The sequence below is a fragment of the Neovison vison genome, chromosome 11 (genome assembly GCF_020171115.1).
Source record: "Neovison vison isolate M4711 chromosome 11, ASM_NN_V1, whole genome shotgun sequence".
Taxonomy (NCBI): domain Eukaryota; kingdom Metazoa; phylum Chordata; class Mammalia; order Carnivora; family Mustelidae; genus Neogale; species Neogale vison.
In genome coordinates, this window is record NC_058101.1 from 176721488 (window position 1) to 176736983 (window position 15496).

Below are 15496 nucleotides of genomic sequence, written 5' to 3' on the forward strand. Positions count from 1 at the left end.
TAGGGGCTCCTGGGTAGCTCAGTAAGTTAAGCTTCCGCCTTTGGCTCAGGTCATGATCTCAGGGTCCTGGGATCAAGCCCTGCCTTGGGCTCTCTGCTCAGCAGGGGTTCTGCTCCCCTCTGCCCCGCCTGCTCTCTGCCTACTTGTGATCTCTCTCTCTCTTTCTCTCTCTGTCAAATAAATAAATAAAATCTTTTAAAAGAGAGAAAGAGGGGACATAACTACAGACACTAAAAAATGTTATTAAGAACAACTTTATGCCAAAAGATCAGCCACTAAATGAAATGGGTAAACTCCTTTAAGATTACTATATTTGAAAAAACTACTGCTGAAAAAAATCTGAAGAGTCCTCTATTAAGGACATTGAATCCATAATTAAGATCTACTCACAAAGAAAACTCCAGCTACCTCAGTGAATTTTATCAAATATTTAATTGGAAAACGAAACAACCTCATACAACCTTTCAGAAAATGGAAAATGACAGAAACTTTTCCCAACTCTGTCACTAAACTCTGATAGAGGTTAACCTTTACCCCTGAGATCCAAGTCCAAGCTCTCTGGGTCCTCCTGTTTTCTGGGATTCATCCTGTGGATCACCTAGTCAAGGAACAAGGGAAGGGTGGTGGGTAGAGCAAGAATCCTGGACGGTAATGTACAGTCCTCAAAGTGAACACAGCTTCCTTCAGAAGCCTAGACTGGGGTTGTAAGGTGGGAATATATCAAATTAACTGAGATCTGTATGCCCCAGCCAAGTCTGGTGAGAAATACCAGGAGGAAGACCATGGACTACCTACCACCCATGAGCTCTTCCTAAGTAAAAGTTGATACAGATTTTCAGCACCTGGGGCCCCAGGCAGGAAAGCCGCAGTGGGAGAGCTGGGAAAAAGAACTCAGAGAGTCTGGATGGGATGGGGATGCTTGAGTTGATATATCTTCAGTTAAGCAAGCTGTTATGACAGAACTGAAGCCTCAGGGGTAGAGGAAGAAAGAAATACAGATGCACATGCAAATAGTTCCACATGCAGTTTATTGTTTCCTTTGACTGTGACCAAGGGAGGAAAGGTGAATTTTCATTTCAGTGAGACACTCTGTAATATCCATTGTCCTCTGAAGGCATTATTAGTTACTATGGAAAAGAAAAGAGACACATTTTTAAGGTACCGACAGCAAATAAACTCCCCTCCACTGTAAAATATACAAACAACTGGGGGTACTGCCAAGCAAAAAAATTCAAATGTCAGAAAAAAGCATTCTAGAAAAACTTTTTGCAATTTACTTGTGAAATTATTTGCCTGAGATTAATGTTTATGCTACAATTTCCTGATTTCTGGAGAAGCATCATATTTAATCAGAAGTATTACAAATGAAAAACTTACATTTTTCCACATACAGTGTTTATGAATGTAACAGTTAAGAGTTGGCATTTTTTTTAGAAATTGAAATATATTATTAATTTTACTTTTTCCATATATTAGAGCTAATCTATTTAGTTTTTCATGTTGTAAACAGTGTTTTGTTTTTGGCAGTTAGAAACTCATAGGCCTTAAATATTATACCTATAATACCTAATAGATAAATTGGCCTTGATTATGAATTTATTTTATAGACTAATTTGCATATCTTATATATCTTATTAGATATCTTATTGAATTCAAACTCATTAATTTCATTCTGTCCACAAGAGCAAGTTCCCAACAGAACTTTACTAAACTGAAGAAAAAAGACTAAATGAATAAATACTCTTTAATAGCAAGATTAGTAAAGATTAGTATGTTGTTTCTGATATAGTACTTAACTAATTCATCTACCTAATAAATACCTAGGATTTAATTATAGGTTATAAATTTTGTTTCAATTTTAGAGACAGCTCCTAATGTACTTACCTGCTGTTAGGTGTTTGAGGTGCTTTCCTGTGATTTGGATCTAAGTAAATAAGGAAATAATACCTTCATTTTGATAAAATGCAATCTGATGAAGTTTTTTTTTAATTTTTAATGAAAGTTTCTTCCTTTTTCCTTCAAAATAATAGTAAGAAAGACATATCTACCAAACGTCTATGTTTATACTCTTTATTACCAAAGTCAAAATGAAATTCTTGGGACCCTTTTCTAATTTTTATATCTATAGATTAATCTCTAATCCTCTAACCAAAAGAATTAGAGAAAAAAAGAATAAATTAAAGAGAAATTTAGTGAGGTTTATTGACAGAGAAAATAATATAGATAGTAAGATTAGTGAGATAATTCTGTGATAAGTGATATAATTTTACTCTTTCCATCCCTTCCTTACCTCTGCTATCTTCAGAATGTAAAGTAGGTTTTTCCTACGACTCTGTGAAACACACTTCTTAAATATATGGCTGACCACTGAACAACACAGAAGTTAAGGTTGCCAACCCCCACACAGTCAGAATCCATGTATAACACTTTGACTCCCACAAAATTTAATTACTTAATAGTATACTGTTGACTGGAAGCCTTACTGATAATATAAACAGTCAATTAACACATACCTTATATTTTATATGTATTATATACTGTATTCTTATAATTAAGTAAGCTGAAGAAAAAAATTATTAAGAAAGTAATAAGGAAAATACATTTGCAGTATTGTACTATATTTATTTTAAAAATCCATTTTAAGTGGATCTGCTTAGTTCAAATCCATGTTGTTCAAAGGTTAACTGTAGTTAGTTTTCCCCCAAGCCAATTTAAGAATCTAGACATGAGTCTACTGACTTGCACAACCCATTAGATATCCATCATTTAAAAAAATTCTTATTTTTGTAATGTTATAACACAAAGAACTTGTTCTACCAATATCTCCCACCAGCTTTTCAACTGAAAAAAAATATTTAAAATAGAAGTTTAAAAAGAACAGAAGAAAAAAATCTAATAGGTGCTATAATAATAAAAGCACAGCAACTATACCTAGCTTATTAAATTTAAATGAAAGAATAATTCAAGGATGTTTTTCTGGTATATGCTAAACACAAACTGGACAAATGGATTAATGTTCCAAGTTATATTCTTCAAATGCAATATATAATGTCCTATGAAAGATGTCCTTGACTATCCCTCAATCCAGTTGAACACCATTTCTAGAAGAGGATGATTACGTGAAGCTCGTATTCTATGAGAGAGGGGACTCCAATTAGAATAGTTATAATATTAATTGTGTATGTGAAGTTCAAGAGAATCACTTATTCAATAAGTTAGTACTTTTTACACATGTACTCTGCTAGGTGCTAACTCTAAATTGGTTAGCAAAGACACATGGCCATTACCTTCAAGTGGTATCAGAGTATGAGGGCAAGTAATGCTTCTAGGTAAGCAAAGGGCCGGAAGAATTACAGTATTTGAGCATTATAATAATAATAAGTTGATAATTATTCATTATCAACTATAATTAGTTGAGAAAATGCAACTAATATCTATAAGAGGTGATGATGTTAGAAGACATCTAAAAATAACAGAGAGAATCAAGGATGTAGAAATTCCATAGCTTCTCTAATGGAGGAAAGGACTTCATCAGAAAGGATAGAATCTATGTATGTTATGGTATAGCCTGAAAATTTAACCCATGGATATAAAGGATATTCTAGAAAACTAGTGGATTGAAAGTAACTAAAAGAAGACACTTGGAAAAATATCAGACCTTAGGAGAAAACTAAACTCTCTAAGGAAGAAGGAAAGGTGAGCAGACCAGTATTTGATGACTTCAGAGGGATCACAAGGCCACAACTGTGGAGCATGGGAAACTGAAAACTTAAGAAAAATTCAGAGAACCTTTGTTAACACAACTTTGGGCTGTTGAGGGGCTATGAGAAGCAAAGAATTTTAGTGTGCTTATGACACCATCTCTTTGATAAACTCCTCCTAAATGGAGTTCACTCAGTTATTTATATTGAGGTTATAGAGACAAATGTAATCTGAACCAAAAAAATTTCCCTTTATGCATCTCAACATAAAGGATGTAAAAATTCTCTGCTTATGAGTTAGCTCCACAAAATAGTTATAGATACTTTGTCTCATTAGATTTAACTATTTTTCCTATGTACCAATAAAGTAAGCAATCAATAAAAATTCAGTCAGCTGAAGAAAAAAGACTCATTCCTAGAATGGAAAATATTAAAAAATTATTTTTAGGGCTTTATCAATTGTGGCTGCTCAAAAAATATTAAGCAATTATTTATTTGTTCATTCTTATTTTCAAGGTACACTTATTTACAAGAAACACTTCCTAAATTTCTTACCTGCTGGTATATGTTTGAGCACTACTTTCTGACCTGGATCTAAATAAAAATATAAGATAAAAATAATGTCTAACAGTTATATTAAGAAACTTCACTATAGTAAGAATGAAGATCAGGACATTTTACACCAAAACTAACTTAACACCTGGGACATGCAAAAAAATATTATTCACCCAACATCAAGTGCAACATATAATACAAAACTTAAGTTCTCCAGTGGGGAAAATTATCTACATAGCAGAGATGCATTTTTTTCTTAATCACCTCTAAGCATAATATGTAAGTTTGATGATGAATGCCTAAATTTGGCTGTCAGGCTTCAAGTTAGCTTTTTAAATTCACTGATATGTAAATTGCCACATTTATGCAAATTAAAACACATTTATTTACTTCTGGGCAATTTATCAGCAAGAAATGACAGGAAAAACTTCCACTTTCTATTCCATAAGTAAAGCTTTCCCTTTCCGTTCCACAGAAAAGCTGAAGAAAATAGTATAAAAATCTAATACCCAATGGAGGTTGACAGCTAGAAAGGCTTTTCCTTCTGTTAGTAAAAAATGAAGAAATTAGAAGTTCAGAGGGAAAACAGGAGCAAAAGCTGAATGATTACAAGGAAACATGAATTACTCACACCCTAATAAACATGGTTTTACTAACCCTAGCTTGGAAGGAGTTAAAGCAGGTATTTAGACATTAGAAAGCTAAAACAAACCCCAGGACCAGTAGTCCTAAGTGGGGATTAAAAATGTTATGGCTACTGGGAATACAACAGGTAAGTTGTCTTAGCCACGTGGATGAAAAAAGATTACCTAGAGATGTAAAACCTCAGGTCTGCAATATGTATAAAGCACAGGACCTCAATTCCTTAATACTACTACCCACAAATTTGAACCAGTTAAGTATAGAAAATTCTGAAACACTCATACTTCAAGACAGGCAAATCTAAAACATTCCCCTCTTCCTAATGTATGCCCACAACTCAGAGCATGCAGAATTCCCATGAGACCATTGTTCCTGAGGATGATACTGCTTACAAGTGTAAATTACAAACTACTGGGTAAAAAAGGAAATTGAAATCAAAACGAGAAAACAGGTTCAAGAATGAATAGTGAACAAACTAATGGATAAATATGTTGTTAAATCCTAGTAAGTATTCATTTAGTGCAATAACAATAACAATGACTAATGAAAAGGAAATCATGTAGGTAAAGAATCTAGAAGTTAAAAGCCAAATGACAATATGTGAGAGAATAATAATTGAATTTCTCTATTAGATGACCTAAAATCCTTCTGTTTTTTAGGAAAAGACTGGAAATATTAATTGAATTGAAGTATTTAAAAATTAATTATGGAGCGCCTGGGTGGCTCAGTGGGTTAAGCCTCTGCCTTCGGCCCAGGTCATGATCTCAGGGTCCTGGGATCGAGCCCCGCATCTGGCTCTCTACTCAGCGGGGAGTCTACCTCTCCCTCTCTCACTCCTGCCTCTCTGCCTACTTGTGATCTCTCTCTCTGTCAAATTAAAAAAATAATAATAAATTAATTTAAAAAATAAAAAAATAAAAATTATGTTTAAGTGACATTAATATAACCATTCTGGGATTCACTCCTTTCTGCATTCCTCGACTTCAACAGCCTTTCCCACTAAATTTCCACCAGATAAAGATCATTCCAAAAAAAAGAATTGACCTGAAAACTATAGTGTAGATGTTATATTAGTAAAGTGCAGCAATAGTATCAAGTGACATTATTAAAACTTAAGTGAAAACTTATCCAGTACACATCATTTCCCTAGTACACATCAAGCCAAAAGGCTAGAAGAGTAGATTAACATCCCAAATTATACTACACCAACTGAAATGTACATTTTCCTGTAATTAATGGTATCATTCCTCACTCAGTGTAGGCAAATAATGATCCTAGAAGAGATGAATTATGTCAACAGGTTTTTAGGATAAGACATATGAAAGAAGAAATGAGAGCAATTTTTTTAAACTTATTTATTTATTTGACAGAGAGAGAGAGAGAGAGAACAAGTAGTCAGCACAGGAGGCAGAGGGATGGGGAGAAGCAGGCTCTCCACTAAGCAGCATGCCTGAGATGGGGCCAGATCTAGAGCTAGATCTGGGGCTCAATCGCAAGACCCTGGGCTCATGACCTGAGCCCAGTGCAGCTGCTTAACTGACTGAGCCATCCAGGCGCCTCGGAAATGAGAGCGGTTATAACATTAGTTATATGGATGTGTATGTATGTGTATATGTCAATATATTTTATGTTTTTAAGTTTTTCTATTTGTTAGTGTGAGTGTGTGTGTGCACGCACGTGCGCACACCCCTGGGCAAGGGAGAGGAGTGGAAATTAAAAGTAATCATTCATTCATTCATTCAGCAAATATTTATTGAGCACTTACCGTAAGCCAAGAACTCTACTACATGCTGGCTATACAGTGCTGAGCAAGATAATCATAGCTTTTATTTTCTAAGATAACACTGTAAGACTTATGTCCAAGAGGAGGAAAAAGTAACTGAGACTTGCTGTATTTGAGTACCATATGATAACTCCCTGACATACAAAGGAGATGTTGTTGCTGTTGTTGTTGTTATTATTATTAAATGAAAATCAATTTTTTAGTTTGGTGGTAGTAACTCGTGACTTCAAAGTGTCATGATAAAGAGAAGACCATAATAGTAAAAGAGAGATAAAGGATAAGAAAGGGAGGCATTCTCATTGAAGAAGAAGCCTTCTTCTAGAATAAGACAAATTATATCACCATGTTGTACAGCTTAGAAAATTTACTCTGTAGATTTGGAAGTGTTTTAGACTAGCAATGGACTTAGAAGAACATACAAGAAATAACACCAGCTCCCCATATGAGTAAATAAAGCCTTAAGTCAGAGAAAGAGGAGTAAAAACTCCTAAACATTTCATATCTGCAGAAAGACCGCAAATCCAAAAATTGTTAAGTGTGGGAAACTAAAGACTTACTGTTTTATTATACAGAAACATCCACCTTTCAGGACATGGACAGAAATCTAATTAAAACTACTTTGTGATCCTAAGAGGCTATGGAAGATGTAGAATTATTGTTTCTTTATGATGTTTTTCTTTAGCAAAATTTTCTTAAGTGACCAGGATAAGCATTCACTCAGTGGTTCATGAATTTTGTACAGAATTTCTAGTTGCAAAGTCTCCAAATACAGAAGTAAACTTCCCCAATTATGAGTTAGCTCTGTAACCATTTCACCAATCATTTATTCCTTTGTTTCAAAAAATAAACTCCCAACATACATTAACAAACTGAAAGAAAGAAGACATTGGTTTTTCTACACAAATAGTCATTAGTTACTAGATTGGCAAATACTAATGGGTTATTTTTGGTGTAGTACCTTACCAATTGTTACTGTTCAATTAATATCTAGCAATTTATTATTGATAGTTTGTTCATCTTATTTTAACACATTTTAAGAAATACATCCTCATTTACTTACCTGACTGTATCTGTTTGGCTGCTTTCTGATCCGGATCTAAATGAGAATGAAAGTAATGCTTCCAGGTTAATACTAAAAAAAATTTGCCTCCATAGATAATAAATGAATGTTAGACTGTTTTGTGACCTATGTTAACTCTTCTATACCTCTAATTACCACTAATGAGTAATTTTAAAAGACTACTAAGTTAGGCTATGCAAAGAAATAATATCCTAATTTATACATGTACCAATCCATAAAGAATATAAATTTCAAATCTCCAATAGGAAAAAAAGCAAGAAAACAGCTTAGTTTTTCTCCTTACTTCTTCTCAGAATAAAATATATGCTTGACTTTGAATGCCTGATTCTGGCCTGCAGGTTCCAATCAAATGCTTTAACAACAGATAAATTACAGGTCATGATTTAAAACACTCACTGAGGGGCGCCTGGGTGGCTCAGTGGGTTAAGCCTCTGCCTTCGGCTCAGGTAATGATCCCGGGGTCCTGGGATCAAGACCTGCATCGGGCTCTCTGCTCAGCGGGAAGCCTGCTTCCCCCTTTCTCTCTCTCGCTGCCTGCCTCTCTGCCTACTTGTGGTCTCTGTCTGTCAAATTAATAAATTTTTTTAAAAAGTCTTTAAAAAATAGATAAGTAAGTAAAACACTCACTGACTCCTGGACAATTGGGCAGACTGGGCTGACAGGGCAGTTTCCTCCTTCTATTCCACACAGAGAAATAGTGAAAAAATAATAATAAAACCCACAAAATTACTAATCAAAATTTAAGAGAAGAAAAGAAATTTCTGATGATAGTTTTAAAAAGAGAGAAATTAGAAACATGAAATGTAAATAGGACCTCAAGTTGAGTGACTCTGGAGGGCTATGTGAATTAGTCATCCACATTAGCCTATAAGGAGTTGAGATCTCCTGGAAAGCTGGGGTTGACTTCTTTCCCTAAAATTGGAAGCCATGAAAGGATAGTAAAAGCTATTACTATTAATCTTTGAGATGCAGCAGGGAAATTGCATCAGAAGAAGACACACAAATGGCTAACAAACACATGAAAAACTGTTCATCATCATTAGCCATCAGGGAGATTCAAATCAAAACCACACTGAGATACCACCTTACACCAGTGCGAATGGCCAAAGTTAACAAGACAAGAAACAATAAGTATTGGAGAGGATGTGGAGAAAGGGGAACCCTTTTACACTGTTGGTGGGAATGTAAGTTGGTATATCCACTTTAGAAAACAGTGTGGAGATTCCTTAAGAAATTAAATATAGAGCTACCCTATGACCCTGCAATTGCCCTACTGGATATTTACTCCAAAGATACAGATGCAGTGAAAAGAAGGGCCACCTGTACCCCAAAGTCCATAGCAGCAATGGCCACAATTGCCAAACTGTGGAAAAAGCTGAGATGCCCTTCAACAGACAAATGGTTAAAGAAGATAGAGTCCATATATACGATGGAATATTATACCTCCATCAGAAAGGATGAATACCCAACTTTTGTATCAGCATGGATGGGACTGGAGGAGATATGCTGAGTGAAATAAGCCAAGCAGAGAGAGTCAACTATCACATGGTTTCACTTACTTGTGGAGCATAAGGAATAATGGAGGACATTAGGAGAAAAAAAGGAGAAGTGAGTTGGGGGAAATCAGAGGAGGAGGAGACAAACCATGAGAGACTATGGACTCTGAGAAACAAACTGAAAGTTTTGGAGGGGAGGGTGGGGGGGGATGGGTGAGCCTGGTGGTGGGTATTAAGGAAGGCAGGTATTGCATGGAGCACTGGGTGTGGTGCATAAAAAATGAATCTTGGAACACTGAAAAATTAAAATAAAATTAACTTTTTTAAAAAGTGTAGATAGAAAAGGATCACCTAGAGACATAGAAACTCTAAGTGCTTAAAATGGTTTAGGGATGTGGATATAAAAAATATCACATAGAAAAACAGGAACCTCAAGCCTTGCCAACTTTAGGTTAGGATACCAGTCCATGCTTCCTATGAATTCTAGACCTCCAGGTGTAACAAGTGTAAAAATGTATGATTTAGTAACATATGAAATAATCTCCACAAGGAATATTTCATAAAGCAGGACACACAGAAATCTCATGAGATAATCATTGTTGCTTAGGCAACCTTAAAATCAAAGAAGAAAGCCACTAAGAGTTAATGTCCACAGCTAGAGAAAAGTAAAGAATTCATATATGAAAAATTATAGGTAACAAACTTTAAAAAAATAATGTTTAGGATTTCCATAGAGATCAATAAAGGAGCAGAATTCATTAAATAAGAAATTAAAGAACTGGGGAAAAATTGCTGATTTTTAAACTGTTTAGGGAAATTACCCAGAACACTTGATAAACAGAAATGTAATAGAATATAAAAAGACAAGTTAAGAAACATGAAGCAATTCAGACACAGAGGATTTACTATGAAGGAGGTTCAATATTTGAAAAGAAAACATCTAGGAAAACATCTAGGACTTTTCTAAAATAAAGAAAGTTGTGAATCTTCTCACTGAAAGAAAATACTGAGTCCAGTTCATAAGTTAAAAAGAAAAATCTCTACCAGAATATATTATAATGAAATAATAACTCTAGGGACAAGAAAAAAACATAGAAGCTTTGTTAGGCAGAATTCTTGAGATTGCTTCCTAAGATCTCCATTCTTTGGTTATCCAAACATTCTTCTGAGTACTTAAAAGATTTTGCAAGTGTAAGTATAGCTCCCAATCAATTGACTTTAAAATACAAAGATTATTTTTGTAATCTTTGTGTCAAATTATTTTTGACACAATCAGGTGAGCCTTCAAAAGTAGAGTTAGTCTCCTGCTGGCAGAGAAGGAAGGAAGAAGAAGTCAAAGCCTAAGGAAGACCTGAATGCCCTATTTTCTTTGAAAATGAAGGGATAAACAATGCAGGCAGCCTCTGAAGAGTAGAAAGGGGCCCCCAACAGACAACCAGTAAGGAAACAGATAGTTCAGACCCATGGTTTTAAGAAATTTGATTCTGTTTACAGCGCTAGGAACACAGCCTGGCCTTTAGGCCTTCTGGTCAGGCTTGTGACAACCCAGCCAAATCTGCCTGATTCCTTTTTTTTTTTTCCTTTTCTTTTTTTTTTTTTTTCTTTTTTAAGATTTTATCTTTTTATTGAGAGAGAGAAAGGGAGAGCACCTGCATGCATGTATAAGTAGGGGGAAGACTAGAGGGAGAGAAAGAGACTCTCATGTAGACTCCCTGCTGAGTGCAAGGCCCAACCCAGGACTTGACCTCACAACCCTGAGATCATGACCTGAGCTGAAATCAAGAGTCCCATGCTTTATTGACTGAGTCACCCAAGTACCCCATCCACCTGGATTTCTAACTTACATATCTTTGACAGAATAAGTGAATATTGTTTTATGTCACTAAGTGTGTGGTAATATTAACATATTACGGTGATAGAAATACAAAGCCTACTACAGATAAAACTCCTATTAACCACTAAGGAATAAATGAATAAACACTCTGACAGATGTTTATCATCATCATCATTATCATCAGTAAGGCCAGACTACACTGACACACCTTCAAATAGTTGAGGCAAACTGATCTCAATTAGAAGTCCACACTACATAGACTCACATTCAAGAGTGAAAATAAAGACAATTTCAGGTGGATAAGAAAAACAGCTTAATACACAGAGACTCACTGATGGAAATTCTAAGAGTTGTACTTCCCCAAATGGGAGAGTGAACATAAAAAGATGGAGCAAAATTCAAAAGGGAATAGTGAATAAATAAAGTGGTAAATATGCAGTGAAATCCTGGTATGTTTTGACTAAATACGACAATGATAATGATGCTTGTTTGCAGCGGGTTAAAATTCTGGAGTAATTATATACCAAATAATAATAATATGGACCAGTGGAGAAAAATGTATAGGGATAAATGGGCTAACATCAGTATGTGGTTAGAAATTTTAAGTGTTCATTATATCTGAAATTGTAAAATTAACATTGAATTTTAATTAAAATAACAATAAAATAATTCAATCATTAAAGAATATCACTTAAAGACTATAACTAGAACACATAATGACCAAAGTAATAGAAACAAAGAAAGAACAATGAAAGTACGATTGATGTAAAAGACTACAAGATAGTGGAAAAATAAAATATTGACCAAGTATGATAAATAGAACAAAAAATAAATAAAGGGGTAGAATTTAGTCTAAATATATCAGCAAACATATAAGTATATAACCATATTAAATTCAACTTTTGAGAAACTCTGGAGATTATACATTTTCAAATTCCATTGGCAGGTTGTTTTTAAGAAACTAATTTAAATAAAAGATTGAAAGTAAAAGAACTGAAAAGTTGCATTATGTCAATCTAACAAATAGAATGTTCATATAGTAATTATAAAACAGTAAGGACTGAATTCATGGCTAAGAAACAATAACAGGGACAAAATACTAACAGCACAGTTAGGTCAATATAATTAGTTCTTCCCAATCCATAATTACTATAGATTTTACCTGAGCTTTGTCACATACAATCTGTGAAATGCCAGGTATTTGCTTATTTATTTACCCAAGCAACACAAGAATATAACCCAAGTTGGGTCATTTCTAGGCACTATATAGCCTTTTTCTTTACTAATTATATACATCCTATTTCTTAGTAAAGTTGGCTATTTTCATCCTTGTCTCCTAAGTAAACTTCCAATAAACATTAAGTGAATAAAAGACTACTAAAAGTTAATTGCTATAAATTAGTAGTCTGCTTTTCAGTGCATTACTTTACCATTTGTATCTGTTCAATTGATATCTAAAAATTATGAATTATTAATTCACTCTTAATTTATAACATGTGTTTTAAGATACTTTCTAATTTACTTACCTGCTAGCAAATGTGTGAGAGCTGCCTTCTGAGCTGGATATTAAAAAAATGAAAAAATAGTACCTTATGTTAGTCCTAAAAAAGTCTTGTCAACTACATGAATAAAAAGGTCATTTTATAAGCAGTGTTACTTCCTCTTTTACAAGACTAGTTACCAATAAAGAAAATGATGTTCAAGATCACTGAACAAAGGTAGAAATAATGTTATTTCCCCATATACCTCATCCACAAAGAGTGTAAATTTCAAATCCCACAGCAAGGAGACTATCAAAAAGGCACAGATTTGCTTTTTCCTTATCTCTTCTGAACATAGAATACAGATTTGACTCTGAGTCCCTGATTCAGAACCGCATGCCCCAACTTTTAACCTTTTTTTCATTGATTGAAAAAAAAGTTACATTTTATGAATTTAAAAAACCCATACTGGCTTCGAGACAATTGGTAGAGTGAGCGGACAGTGCAGTTTCCCCTCTTTACGTTCCTCATAACATGGAGAAGTGCTGAAACCCAGTAACACAAACACTGAATACATAACTGGGGATAACAATAAGACTTCGCCTGGTGCTAATAAAAATGAAGAAACTGAGAGCTGAAATGGTAAACAGGAGCTAAAATTGAATAACTGACAGGGCACCTAAATCAGTAATAACATCTTTCAGGCTAGAGATTTAATAGCTCTTCCTCAGAAGGAGTTGAGGTTCCAGGCCTTTGCATGTGGGGAAACTGAGTTCCTTAATTAAACCTGGGAGCCATGACGAGCCATATCACCCTTGAAACATGGATAATAAAAATTCTGACCTGTGGCCTTTGAAATGCAACAGGATAATGAGATAGGGGAAAATGCATCACTGAGAGAAGTAGGAATCCCAAGCCTCCAAAAAGTGTGATTTTAGGATTCCAGTTCACACTCCTACAAATTCTTGAATGCCATGCATAGCAACTGTTTTTAATTATTTTAATTGATGAAGGAAGCAAAAATGAAACAATCTACATGTATTTATATTCAACACAGAACATGCAGAATTCTCAAAGGAAAATCATACACACTGAAGATAAAAGGATCTATGATTACAAACCACTAGGAGTTAATGTCAACACCCACAGCAAAATAATGAATTCACACACCAAAAAAAACAAAAATGATTAATAAAAATTTATATAAGAATATTTTAAATCTCCATAGAGTTCTTTGCAAGAACAGAATTCACAAATCTTAACAGAATAGTGATGGCAGAACTAGTGTAATGAAAGAAAAATCTAACACAATACCAGATTTAGGTAAACATGAATGTGGTTACAAACCATAAAGGCATACTTCCAATTCTGACCAAAATGGAGTAACAGACACAATTTACCCTCCTGACTAACACAACTGAAAATGCAGACAAAATTGATGAAACATTGATTTTCAGACATTGAATAGCAGACAACATAGGATAGCGATTTCTGTAAGAGGGGAATAAAAGAGCTAAGACACTTAGGATTGACCCTTCTTATTGCCTGGTGAGAGCTTCCAGGCTATCACACAGCCAGGAGGACCCAGGAAAAACCCAGAAATCTCCCTAAGTTGAGCTAATAGAACTGGGGTTCTAGGAAGGTCAAGGCATTAGAATTCACAGAGAAAATACCAGGGAGGGAAAGAGCTGCCTAGAGAGAGCTCCTGTGATATGGGGAGGGTCCTTCTTGAGTCTTCTGCAAAGTACTGATCACTGAATGCAAGTGAGGAAACTACTTAAGCCAGAGAAAAATTATTCGAAATTGAGCAATCTTTTGTGCTTACATGGGGACAAAAATAGCTTGTGTTCCCACCACCTGACTTTTAAAATACCATGTTTTGAAGAATTGGGTGGAGTTACTCAAAAGGGTATCGCCTCAGTAGTGGTGACTACTGTGATCCCACTTAGCAAGGCATTAAAAACAACAGTGTTATCTCAATGTGCAAGTTGGTGCAGCCTCTTTGGAGAACAGTGTGGAGATTCCTCAAGAAATTAAAAATAGAGCTTCCCTATGACCCTGCAATTGCACTCCTGGGTATTTACCCCAAAGACACAGGTGTTGTGAAAAGAAGGGCCATCTGTACCCCAATGTTTATAGCAGCAATGGCCACAGTCGCCAAACTATGGAAAGAACCAAGATGCCCTTCAACGGATGAATGGATAAGAAAGATGTGGTCCATATACACTATGGAGTATTATGCCTCCATCAGAAAGGATGAATACCCAACTTTTGTAGCAACATGGACAGGACTGGAAGAGATTATGCTGAGTGAAATAAGTCAAGCAGAGAGAGTCAATTATCATATGGTTTCACTTATTTGTGGAGCATAACAAATAGCATGGAGGACAAGGGGCGTTAGAGAGGAGTAGGGAATTTGGGTAAATTGGAAGGGGAGGTGAACCATGAGAGACTATGGACTCTGAAAAACAGTCTGAGGGGTTTGAAGTGGCGGGGTGGGTGGGAGGTTGGGGGTACCAGGTGGTGGGTATTATAGAGGGCATGGCTTGCATGGAGCACTGGGTGTGGTGAAAAAATAATGAATACTGTTTTTCTGAAAATAAATAAATTGGAAAATAAATAAATAAATTTTTAAAAAAACAACAGTGTTAGAACAATTGGATATTCTTATGCAGAAAACAACAGCTCCATCCATACATTTTAACCTATACAAAACAATTCAAATTGGATATAGGTCTAAATGCAAAACCTAAAACTAAAAACATTGAGAAGAAAGCATAGGAGAAAATTTGTATGAATTTTGGTTAGGCAAATATTTCCTAGATAAAAAACTAAAACCATGATCAATAAAAGAAGAAATTCGCACAAGGGATTCCATAAAAATTTAAAATTTTTGCTCTTTTGAAAGAATAAAAAGAGAAGT